At 29.6% G+C, this 12,554-nt stretch overlaps 1 protein-coding gene across 30 annotated transcripts in view; it reads left to right on the top strand.

Moving 5' to 3' along the window:
* The first annotated feature begins 7,280 nt into the window (after positions 1 to 7,280).
* Positions 7,281 to 12,554, top strand: part of stv (starvin) — a 44,479-nt gene continuing 39,205 nt past the window's right edge. For 6 of the 30 annotated variants that reach the window (XM_067786621.1, XM_067786618.1, XM_067786616.1 and 3 more), the window contains exon 1: positions 7,283 to 7,460. The gene's annotated coding sequence lies outside the window, so the exon portion shown is untranslated. The other 24 variants (XM_067786617.1, XM_067786602.1, XM_067786623.1 and 21 more) reach the window with 22 other exon arrangements.

Genomic DNA, 12,554 nt, shown 5'->3' with positions numbered 1-12,554 from the left:
GGTTCCGTATTTAATTTTATATTCAATTTCACATTCTCTAATGACTGCAGTCCCTTTTTAGGCGCCAGTTTTATATTCTATGGACACATTCAGTACATGTGCTGCACACTTCGCAACGGCCAATTCAACCAAACCTTTCATGTGGTTACGGTTTTAGTTCCGTTTTGTTTCAGGTTTAAGAGGCAGTTCTAATTCAGTTTTTGGTTTCGGGCTCTATTTCCAGTGACACCTCTTTATCCATCCTCGTATTACGGCACTATCTAGTTTATGTTTCATTTCCCAGTTCGTACTCAGTTTAGTTCAGAATACGGTTTAAGGTCGATTCCGGCTTCTATTCCGTTTCTATGGACGTTTCTGGATTTTGTTTCGATTAGTTATTTGCTACACTTGCTTCGATGCCAGTTTCAATGGTGGTCTTTTTTCCGGTCGGATAACTCGGTTCCAGGACTTTGCTTCTGTTAAACAGCGCGATGACGTCATGATAATATAACAGGCTGTTACTTATTGACAAGGGATGCTTCGTTCCGGGAATGCTGGTAAGAACGCTAGCCAGAATGCCACCTCCGTAGTTGCAGTTACATGGTACGTATAGCGTTAAAGTTTACGGCCATGTTGTCCTCGAATAGTGAAGATTGGCCGTGCTGTTACTGCAGAGGAAAATACCGCTTTAAGAAGGCCAATTAGAGAAAGATTTCCTCTCAATCGGTGTGTCCAACTACCGGTTTTGAATTTCGGCTAAAATCGTTGCGGCAGACAGAATTCCCACAACAAATACCTAAATTCCAATACTTTTTTCTCTTAATGCTAAACAAATAAAAATCAGCTAATATTCGAGAATAATCTGTATAAACACATATGTATGTATGCAGGCATACTGAATGTGTGTAGTTTTGTAGCGTCTAAAAAAACAATTGGCTAAAAAGCTGGGAGAGTTCTACAGAGATCACAATAATTTCATCACATTTACTTTCGTGCTTTCATATAAAGGCTCATGTATTTATGGATGTATGTGTATATATCAATGAAAAATATTTAAATTCTATTATAAGATTTTTTTTTTTAATTTTGCACAAACAAGACAACAGCTTTAATTCAATAAAATTTTTAGAATGTTTTAATTAAATAACACGCCTTGTACTCGATTAACAAAATTTGCTAATTAACCTGCCAGCTGATTCGTTAAGCTCCATTAACAGCCGGGTCTCACCAATGCGGCGCTCGCGAACTATCATATTAGCTAAGTTATATTTTTGCAATACTTAACAGGGACCCAAATTTACAGTTATTTTCGAAATTTAAGTTTATAAATTTTTTTGAAATTTCAGTATTGTAATGCTTGTAAGGTAAGGAATATGTGTTGTGAACAACTTTTATTGTTTTTTTTTTTTAATAAAAAAAAAAGTTTTTAAAACGTCAAGCTAAAAATAATTATAATAATAATTTTTTTTTTCATTTTAAAAATAAAAGTAAAAGTTTGACTTTTACTTTTCAAGTGTTTTTAAGTCAAAACTCAAAATTATACTTAAATTTATGAAGTAAATTTTTGATTTTATTTTAAAACAAAAATAAATAAAATAAAAAATAAAGTTCGAAATTTTATTTTTATTTCACAAGAAAAAAATTATTAAATAATTCGAATTTTACTTTTATTTCTTAACACATATGTAAGTAAATATTTTACTATAATTTTTTAATAAAAAATAAAATTTTAAGTCAAAAAAAAAATTAACTCGATAATATCAATTTGCTTTAATTTTTTGGTTTTTAAGCGAAAACTATAATAAAAAAAAGTCAACATAAAAAATTTTACCATTTTTTTAATTGAAAAATAAAAATTTGATTAACGCCTAAATTTAAAAGTAGAAAGTAAAAAGTTTTGGTAAAAAAATATTAAAATTCACTTTTATTTTAAGTCAAATAAATATTTGACTTGAGTTTTTTTAACTCAAAAGCGAAATATAAAACTTTTTTCAACACAAAAATAAGTAAAGCCAAAAATAAGGTTAAAAATTTGACTTTTATTTTTTAAGTAAAAATAAAAAACAAAGTAAACAATGAAAATTTGCTTTAATTTATTTATTTAATATTTGATTTTTGTTTTTCAAGTAAAAAATAATTCATCTTAATCTTATTTTTAACACGAAAAAATTATAATTTGACTTAGACTATTTTTGGCCGTAAATTAATATTTAACTATAATTTTTAATCCGAAAATCAAAATTTTATTTATTTTCGAAGTTAGAAATAAGAAATTTGGGCAATAAAATAAAACAGTGGAATTTTATTTAAAGTCAAAAATATATTGGCTTAAATTTTCTTTAAATAAATATTTTTTTAATACGAAAATATGTACAATAAGTTAAAAATTTAACTTTTATTTTTTAAGTTAAAAGAAAAGTAAACAATTAATATTTGCTTAAATTTTTTTAAGCCTAAATTTAATATTTGACTTTTGTGGTCTAAAATAAATATAAAACTATACATTTTCAATTAAAAAATATGAACTTATTTTTAAATTCAAAAAGAATAAATTAAAACCTGGTAGCAGTAAAAAAATAAAAAAAATCATTTTTATTTTAATGGGAAAAACTTCACTTTCCGTCATAAGATCAAAAATATAAAAATACAAATGATAATTATACTTATTTTTAAAGAAAAAAATTAAGTAAATAGTAAAAAGTTTAATGATAAATTTAAAAAAAAAAAAACTTTTTTTTACCTCTAAAATAAATGATGGTAAAAAATTTGACTTTTACCTTTAAGTTCGAAAAAAAATACAATAAAACTATTTGACTATATTAATAGAATTTGAAAGTAAAATCAAAAATTTTACTTTAATACTTCTTTCAAGTTAAAAATTTTTTATATCAAAAAAATTAAGTATAAAATTAAAATTTTTTCGAGCTAAAATAAAAAAAATTTATATAGTGATAACAGAAAAGGCCGACACTAGTTTTTTGTGTAAAATATATATACTCTATCTAATCGATAAACTACCGGTAAAATTTGGCTTTTATTTTCTACTGAGAAATTTTATGTAATTCTTTTGTTGCACTATTAAATATTGCTGATCTCATTATACCAGTGTCCTTATAATAAAAAAATTTTATGTAATATTAAGCTTTGTTTTGTTTTAAAAACAAAAGTCCACTGCTAACATTTATTATTAAACGAAAGCATAAAAATCAAATCTTAATACCTAAGGAGTTTTTTTTTTATTTTCGATAAAAGTCGTAATATTTTCAGTCCCTGTTGTTGTTGTTGTTGTAGCGATAAGGTTGCTCCCCGAAGGCTTTGGAGAGTGTTATCGATGTGATGGTCCTTTGCCGGATACAGATGCGGTACGCTCCGGTAACCCAGCACCATTAAGGTGCTAGCCCGACCATCTCGGGAACGATTTATATGACCACGTTAAACCTTCAAGCCATCCTTCCCTCCCCACCCCCAACTTCCATGAAGAGCTTGGGGTCGCCAGAGCCTCGTCTGTTAGTGAAACAGGATTCGCCGCGGATAGGTGACGTTAACAAAGGGGTTTGGAGAAGCTATATATTGCGCTGGGAACCTGAAGAGTTGCGCTACACAACCCCTTGAATCTGGCATTTTAGTCGCCTCTTACGACAGGCATATCTACCGCGGGTATATTCAGTCCCTCAAACAATCTAGTTAAATACGATCATTAATTTTGTTTACTCTCTCTCTCACCTTAATTCGCTCTTGTGGGTTTACTACATTTGTATTGCCTACAATCCATTGATTGCATTGTGTCTAAAATTTGCAAAAAAAAAACTCATTTGTTGTCAGTGCAAAATATTACTTGGTTGATCGTCGTTTCAAAAACAAGGGATTATTTTTGCAGCACCTTTCGTTATTTGTTTTCGTTTATTTGCTTTCTCCTAACTTTTTTATTATTTTATTTATATTTAAATTTTTTCTACTTTTTCCACACATTCCTTTTAGCTTCAATTTCTGCTATTTAGCATTAAGTAAAATTTTGTCTGTTCGGTTTTCTGATGTTGTTTGGCTCTCATCGCTCGAATCTATCGGAACCCACGTTCAAATCTATTTATAAGTCTGATGTGTGTATCTATGAGTGCGAGTGATATGGGCATCAATTCAAATATTTTGCAAAAAAACAATTTTAATACTTTGCAATTTTTATACATACGTAAAAGTGAATTCAGTTGTTCCGTCCATTATGCTGTTTGGCCGGTTGCTTGATCAAGTGTGACAAGTGTGTGTGTGCTGTGAAATGATGATTCCGTTTGCTTTCAACGTCACTAAATATTTATACAGAACTTGCCCGGTCGCCTTTTCAAATTTCCATAGTTCAGTTTGTTATTTAAAGATGCAAACCAAGTACTTGAAGAGTTATATCCCTTACTTAAATGGAGGATAAGATGATCAACTTTCACCAAACTAGCCCGAGATCGTTACCAAATTAATAACATCGCCATATTTTGAAAATTTACTAATGATATATCAGAAATAAAAGTTTAAGCAAAAATTTAGTGCACTAAAGACCGACAATTCCACTGAAGTATTTGATCATTGCCATCTTTCTAAAAGCTCCAAAAGATTGAATCAAAACCTTTTACAGACGATGCCCAAGAACACGCACTCTTGCTCAACTTCGATCTGTGTACTGTAATTGTCTAAGCGTTTACATTTTCTACCTAAACCCGGACATAGCCAATGTACTTATATCTCGCATTTGAAGGAACCTAATCTAAATTGAATAACAACACCACTATTCTCCTATCCTTTCGAAAGAGCAAATGATGTTGATGGCAATCCTTTTATATACCGTTTACAAAACAGGACGAAGTACTGCTACAACAACAACAGCCACTTTTAACATATATAAAGTAAAAGTAGTATTTCCCAAAATAAAACAGATCCCTATTTGTTTCGGGCTTATCATCCTAACAGATATCCAGATATCCTGAAGAGACTGCTGAATGGCATCTATAAAGTAATTAACACTCGCTTTACCTCCTTAACTTAGAACACTTAAGACCCAAAAACGTGCTTGCAGAGGCAGGTTTCCAGCACTATCACTTGCAAGATAGAAACAAGGTATGCCTTCAAAGACTTCAATTACAATTTTCGCTGGATCCACCTTTGATTGAATTTGTTAAGCTGCTTCTAACAAGAAGAATAATCAAGCCGAATTTGGAAAGTCCATTGATACTTTAAGATCAAATTCCTGAAAATGATGTCCCCTCTCAGATTTTATTTTAACTTCAAACAATTCGTGAATAAATCAGGGTCATTATTGGCCACAAAGTATTTTTTAGTAGAAATTTAGGTATTTTGTTTTCGTAGCTTGGGAATAGCTTGCCGAGCGGAATAACTTTCAATAAGAAGAGCTATTTTGGATCTCCAAATGATTGCTGAATGATCCCTTCATTCAGATTCCTTCCATAGGTAACTATTTCGAGGGTTTCCCTAAGCATTCCTCTGCTGTTGTTGTGAAAATTTGAAGATCTTCATTTGCGCCGTGAGTTCTCCGAACAGGTGGAAGAAACAATCAATCCAGTATCTAGTAAAGTCTTCAATGACAAAAGCAGTAGTTGAAGTAGCACACCAGAGTGAAAGAATGTAGAAATTACTACTGCAGAGAACTGTCAAGCCAAAAATATACATTTTCCGATGAGTTATACTACATTAAATTTGAATTAGACCCGAAAGCAGTTAAGCACTGGTTGTTGTACTTGTAATTAAAAGTCCCGTCATTACTTGTAGCTTCCAAGAGCTTTTTAAAAGTCCGTTGTTTAAAATAACCTTAGGATTTAGAGATTTCATCCTAAGAGAATTTAGAGAATGAGAATCATCGAACTGTTTTTAGAGTAAGAAAAGTCAAGATCTTCAAACCAAAAAATTCAATATCAAAAGAAATAATAAATAGTTGTGATCTTCACAACAGGAGTCCGTCTCTTGGTTATAGATAGTCTAACTGCAAATAATAAAGAGACAATATAATAAAATATAGATGATATATGTACATATGCATAGATGAAACTTTTTTTCCACATCATTTTGTGGTTTTATGCCACTGTGCGCAATGTTAATAACCAAAGCACTTCACTCACTTGGTATCTTCTCCCAACATAGGCGCACAAATTCAATGCGCCATACAACTTATTTCGTAGAAGGGCTCTCTATCGCCGAAAAGGCAAACTTAGGTAAATTTTTATATGAGAAGAAAGTGTTGCTACCAAGTTAAGAAAGAGCATGGGAGACAGTGATGGAATTTTTAATGCAGTCGTACTTTTGGCTGCTAAGATAGTACTTATTAGTACGAAGGCATTGTTTTATTTATGGAATTATTAACGAAGCTCAATTTATAAAAGGTTTTCTTTTTTTCAAACATTTGATTTATTGAAACGGTGATGAAAAACTTCGTATATATTTCTTGTGTGAAAAATAGTAGCAACCAAGTAATTTTGATATACTCTATCTCTCTATTCTCCATGAAGCGGCTTCCCTCACCTTCAAGATATGAAATTCAGATTCATCAATGCATATTTGAATTGAAAATGCACTTATAATAAAGAGAATACGCGAAACATGGAAAAAAGATTACTTGTGCTCAAATAGAGTCGCCAGTTTCATTTAAAAATGCATAAATCCAGTTACTGTTATCCCTTATACTCAACCGGCTGTGTTCTTACGGGGTTATTGCTCAAGAAATCAGGGCCAGGAATCCTCTGTGCACGTTTGATAAAAAAAATTTTAGAAAAAGGTAGCAGAAAGTGTATGTGTTTCTTGAGAGGTGGATACTACTCTACAAACGAAATTTTTGTAGAGCGTTTATTTGTATGGAATTTTTCATTACTTGCGATGTAGGTACCAGTCTTAACAAAGGGGGTTAAATTCGCAAACTCCAAACTATATAAAATGACGCAACATACAAAAAATATTGCAGCTAATTGTTTTCTTTGTTTTCTAACAAAATATTAAGTTTTTTTTTAAGCAAGATAAGTAACCGGTTAAAGTTTCAGTTTTCGTAGTTCTTCCAATTTACAATTGACTAACATTGAGTGGCGAAGCCCATTCCGATGCCATTGCTTAGAGTTCAGTACTATTTTAGACTCTAGTTCGATATCGTACCCTAACAAGGAAGTCCGATCACTGATATAAGCCCAAAAACACACACAACTGTATATGTATGTGTGAACAATTTGTGGAGAGAGCGTAAGCTTTAGTGGCAAAAGCATGAGTTTTTTGGTATGAATTTGGTTAGAGCTTTGGCTACTAGCAACAAGGCAAAAATTGGAACTCAACGGAAGGCAGTCGAAAAGTAACAACGAAGCGATTAAGTACGGTGAAGGTGAAAATATAAAAAGAGGAAAAAATAATTAAAAACGTGTACTGCGTATGTATAAGTACATAAGAGGGCGCTAAAATAACAACAACAACAAAGGGCACAAGTAAATAATAAGAAGCAAATAAAAATTGTAAGACAAAATTGGTGAAAGAGTTATGCGAAAAAGCAAGAATAATAAGAGAAATAAAACTAATAGCGCATTTGTTGCTACTTTTGTGCTCTTTTTTATTTAAATATAAGTGACTAAATAGAACGCATTTAAATTTTTTGGTCACATATATGTGTGTATGTGTGTAAAGTGCCAGCGAAGAATGATGAGCACGCGTATTTCGGCTGTAGCCGCATAAATTCAATTTAAATTTTAATAATAGCATAAACAGCAAAACGAAACTAGAACTAGAAAATTTTGGCATACCTACAAGAGCTAAACGATAACGCCAGTGACTTCATTTATGATTGTTTTTATCACATTGTTTTTTTTTTTATTTTTTATTTTCAAATAAAATTTTTTTTTAACTTTTCCATTAGTTAATTTTTTTTTTTTGAAACTGAATGTTTTATTTTTTTATTTAAATGCAACCATATCAACTAATTAATAGAATAAGCAAAAATACATCACTGTAAAGGAAAGAAAATGGAAGAAAGAGAAGATGGTGGACTTCCGGTTCATTATTGGATTGAAGACTGAAAAATAAAGTACTAAGTTAATTAATCTGGACGTTTCTGCTGTTTTATTAACCATTGAAGGTAGAAATTACATTATGTACATGTATTGTTTTTACAAAAAAAATTATTTTATTTATTTTCTTTTATTTTCTATTTCTTTTGATTTATTCAAAATTCAAATATTTTTTTTTCTCAAAATGATAGTTTTTAATCTCTTAAATGTAAATATTTCATTATTTGTTAATTAAAAAATTAGTTTCTTAAAAACTTCCTCTTTCATTTAGTTTTTCGTGTTACAAATGCCGTATTCTTCTGACCTTTTTTAATTCAACCTTTGTTTAATATTCTAATTAATTTTCTTCTCAAAACTTGTTTCCATAAATTTTTTCTTTAGCTTCAAAGCAATAAACTATATTTTAAAGATAAGCAGAACTATATCTAAAATTATTTTGACCCAAGCTTTTTCTACATTTTCTTTGAGTTCAAACAATTCCTGTTTTCATATTAATTTTTCGAAGAGGTTATTTATTCACCCAAAATAATTTAATTTAAAGCCAAATGGAGAATGCCCGAAACCCATAAGCAAAAAAAAAAAAAAACAAAAAACAAACAAACAAGAAAAAACTTCGAAAATTTCAGTACAACAATTTTTTTCTAAGTATTTTTTTTTTAATTTTTAGCAAATTTTATTTTTATATAAAATTTGTTATAATTCGTGTTTTTTAAAGATTTCTTTTTTTAATTTTCTGGGGTTAAACAAATCTTATTTTTTTTTTTAAATTTTTAAAGCCACAATTTATTTTAGGCAAAAAAGTTTCGTTTTAACTTTAAAAATTTCCAACTATTTTTTTATTCAAAATTTTAATTTTACTTGCTCTTTCTTCCACACGTTTCTTTGGGGTTCGGTAACGAATATTTGAAATTTTAGTCTTTAAAAAGAATTAACAAGTTTTTCTTTCATTTAATTAAAAAAAATTTATTATTTTTTTTTTATTTAGAGTTATTTGTTTTTTGATTGATTTTTTAATTTTTGAATGTTTTTTTTTATTTTTTTGTGCCAATTGATAATTATAATAATGAGGACTTTCAATTGACTTCCGTATTTAACTTTTTGAAAGATAAAAATTTGATACTAAATTTTAAAAATTGTTTCTTTTTTATTATGTATACAGTTGTATATTTTTAAATCAAAATATTAATATTTTAATTTTTTTTTTGGCGTATTTTGGAATTACCGTGTAAGATTTTTCATGTTGTTAACGTTTTCTTATATTTACTTTTTGTAAGTTACAAATTTATTTTCAAAAATTTGTTTGGGTCATTGTTTCTTTTATTGTTTTTTTATACTCAGCTGAGCAGAGCTCACAGAGTAAATTAACTTTGTTCGCATAACGGTAATCCGTAATGGCATAAACTAATCGAGATAGATATAAACTTCTATATATCAAAATGATCTGGGCGAAAAAAGAAATTCATTTAGCGATCCATGTCAGTCCGTCCGTAAACACGATAACTAGAGTAAATTTTGAGGTATCTTGATAAAATTTGGTATGTAGATTCCTGGGCACCCATCTCAGATCGCCGTTTAAAATGAACGAAATCGGACCATAACTACGCCCACTTTTTCGATATTGAAAATTTCGAAAAACTGAAAAAGTGCGATAATTCATTACCAAAGATGGATAAAGCTATGAAGCTTGGTAGGTGGGTTGACCTTATGACACAAAATTAGTAAAACTTTGGACAATAGGCGTGGCCCACTTTTAAAAGAAGGTAATTTCAAAGTTTTGCAAGCTGTAATTTGGCAGTCGTTGAAGATATCATGATGAAATTTGGCAAGAACGTTACTCCTTTTATTATATGTATGTTAAGAAAAAATTTGAAAAATCGGATAACGAACACGCCCACCTTTAAAAAAAAATTTTTTTTAAGTCAAATTTTAACAAAAAATTTAATATCTTATACGATATCTCGAAAAGGCGTCCACCTATACAACTAAGGCCCACTCCCTTTTAAAATACCCATTAACACCTTTCATTTGATACCCATATCGTACAAACACATTTTAGAGTCACCCCTGGGCCACCTTTATGGCGATATTCCGAAATGACGTCCATCTGTAGAATTATGGCTCACTCCCTTTTAAAATACTCTTTAATGCCTTCCATTTGAAACCCATGTCATACAAACACATTCCAGGGTTATCCTAGGTTCATTTTGCTAAATGGTGATTTCCCCTTATTTTGTCCCCAAAGCTCCCAGCTGAGTATGTAATGTTCGGTTACACCCGAACTCAGCCTTCCTTACTTGTTTTCTGTTAATAATATAAACATTTTTTTTATCTTAAAGTTTCAGTTTTTGTTTCTTCTGTTTTATGTTTAAAAACTTATGATAACTTATTAATATAAGAAGAATAAATATTTTTTTTGATTTTAAAAAATTATAAATATTTTTTTTAAATTTAACAAAATTAATTTTTTCGAAAAAAAAATATTTAAAAAACTTATTTACTTTTATCTGAAAAGTTGGTTTTTAGTTTCCTGCTATTTTTCTGTATTAAATATTATTTCAAATTGCTTTTCAAATTGAAAAATATTTTCTTTTGCTTTGATTTTCCCATTTTTCAACCCCTTAATTTTGTTGTTTTTGTGCGTTTCGTGCCCTTTGTGTGTCAAGAGGTCATTTGTTGGTGTTGCAAATACGGCTGCCATAAATTACTGCGTAATTATTTTCAAGGTGAATTTACGTGCAACACAAAAGAGCACAAAAACAACAAGAACATGCGCACAATAACAAAATATTTTCTGATTCAAAATCGATAATTTTTGCTTTTGAAATTCCAATTTCTATTTATTATACAACACTGGAATTCGTCGAAATTGATACTCAAAATAAATTATAAAACATACAAAAGAAAATAACAAAATTAAATAAATAAAAACCAAAATTTAAATTTCGTAAAAATTGGTATATTTTCTGTTTGTTTGCAAAAAAATAAAAAAAAAATTATCTGAAAATTCCGCTAAAATCCAAAAACTACTAGAAACATCGCAATAGAACTTCCCAACAACAAATGCGCCAGCAATAACAATAGCAAAAACAATAAGAACAACAAAGAAAAAAGGCAAGAGTAAACGGTAAAAAGGCAAATGTGGTTGACTAGCAACAACCCCAGCAAAAACGGGAAACAAATTTGAGCGCCACTCACCACCCAATCAGCCAACCACCCCACCAATTAAAGCCTTAATGCTGAGTATCGTGGGAAATTCAAGCATGAATATATTTCCCTCAACAAATTGAGCGCTTTGTAGCAAGAGCCTCAAAACAGCGAATGCACGCGAGTTAGTTGAAAAAACGAACAAATCGAAATTTGGTCACATATCGCTTAGTAGAGCAGTCGTGTTAGCGGTCGGTAAAATTGTATATGCCAATAGAGTAAATAGAGCCGCTGAGTGTGGTAGGGGAGTTGACTAGCGGTGAAGGCAACTACTACAGCGCGAATCCGAAAAAAGTTAGAGAAAGTGGTCTAAAGAGAAGATTATTAATATAAAAAAAATAAGTACTAGATAAACTCTCACAGTTGTTGATTGGTCATACGCCACCCACACCACGTCGCAACAGCTGCGACAATTATGAGCAAGCCGCAACTAAAGCGACAGTCACAAAATATTCGTATATATGCATATAAAATTTAGAAAAAATTATAAAAAAAATTTGATATTTCGAAGATTTTTTATTTAAATTTGTGAATAAATAATATTTGGCGTGGTGACTAATGAAGAAAAGACCGCCATGTAGCGAAAAGTTTTTGAAAAATTGGTTCAAAGTGCTCGCGTTAAAAATTTAGAAAATACGCATTTTCGAAAACTGAAAACAAAAAAAAAAAATGTATCATCAATGAACGCAGACATATTGCGACGGAACAAAAAAACGTGTGATAATAATAATAATAATAAAATTTTTTAAAATTATTTTCCCTAAAGTAAAAAAAAACATCGGACAAATTTAAAAATTAATAATTTAATTTGAAAAAAGTAAATAAAAAGTAACGCACTTAACTTAGCAACAAAAATTTTCGAAATTCGATTTTTTAAAGCCTTTAATTGATGTGCTAAAATAAAAAATTTGAATTGATGAATTTCGAAATAAACCTGATATCGACAAATATTTGAAACACGAATTTTTGGCAGTTTTGCATGCTATGTAAATAAAAGTTCGCTTGTTTTGCAAGTATGTAACAAAACAGACTTAAGAAATTTTGTTTTTTCATTATATTATTAATTTTGAAATTCGACAAGAAAAAAACTGCGAAACTCAATTTTTCCAAATTTTTTGTTGCTTTGCAAATGAAAATAAACAATAAGATAAAAAAATGTTAAAACTTCATTAAAAATACTTCGAATAATTTTCGAAATTTTAACTTGAGATAATTTTTTTTACTATAGTTGAAATTCTGATAAAAAACGTCGGATCCTAAGGTTTTCGAAATTCGAATTATGTTATCGTGCTTTTGTGTTTTTTAACTGAAAATAAAATGTTCCAAAAATTCAGAAATTTT

The sequence above is a fragment of the Eurosta solidaginis genome, chromosome 5 (assembly GCF_040869045.1).
Source record: "Eurosta solidaginis isolate ZX-2024a chromosome 5, ASM4086904v1, whole genome shotgun sequence".
NCBI lineage: Eukaryota > Metazoa > Arthropoda > Insecta > Diptera > Tephritidae > Eurosta > Eurosta solidaginis.
This window is presented reverse-complemented; position numbering and strand designations above follow the sequence as displayed.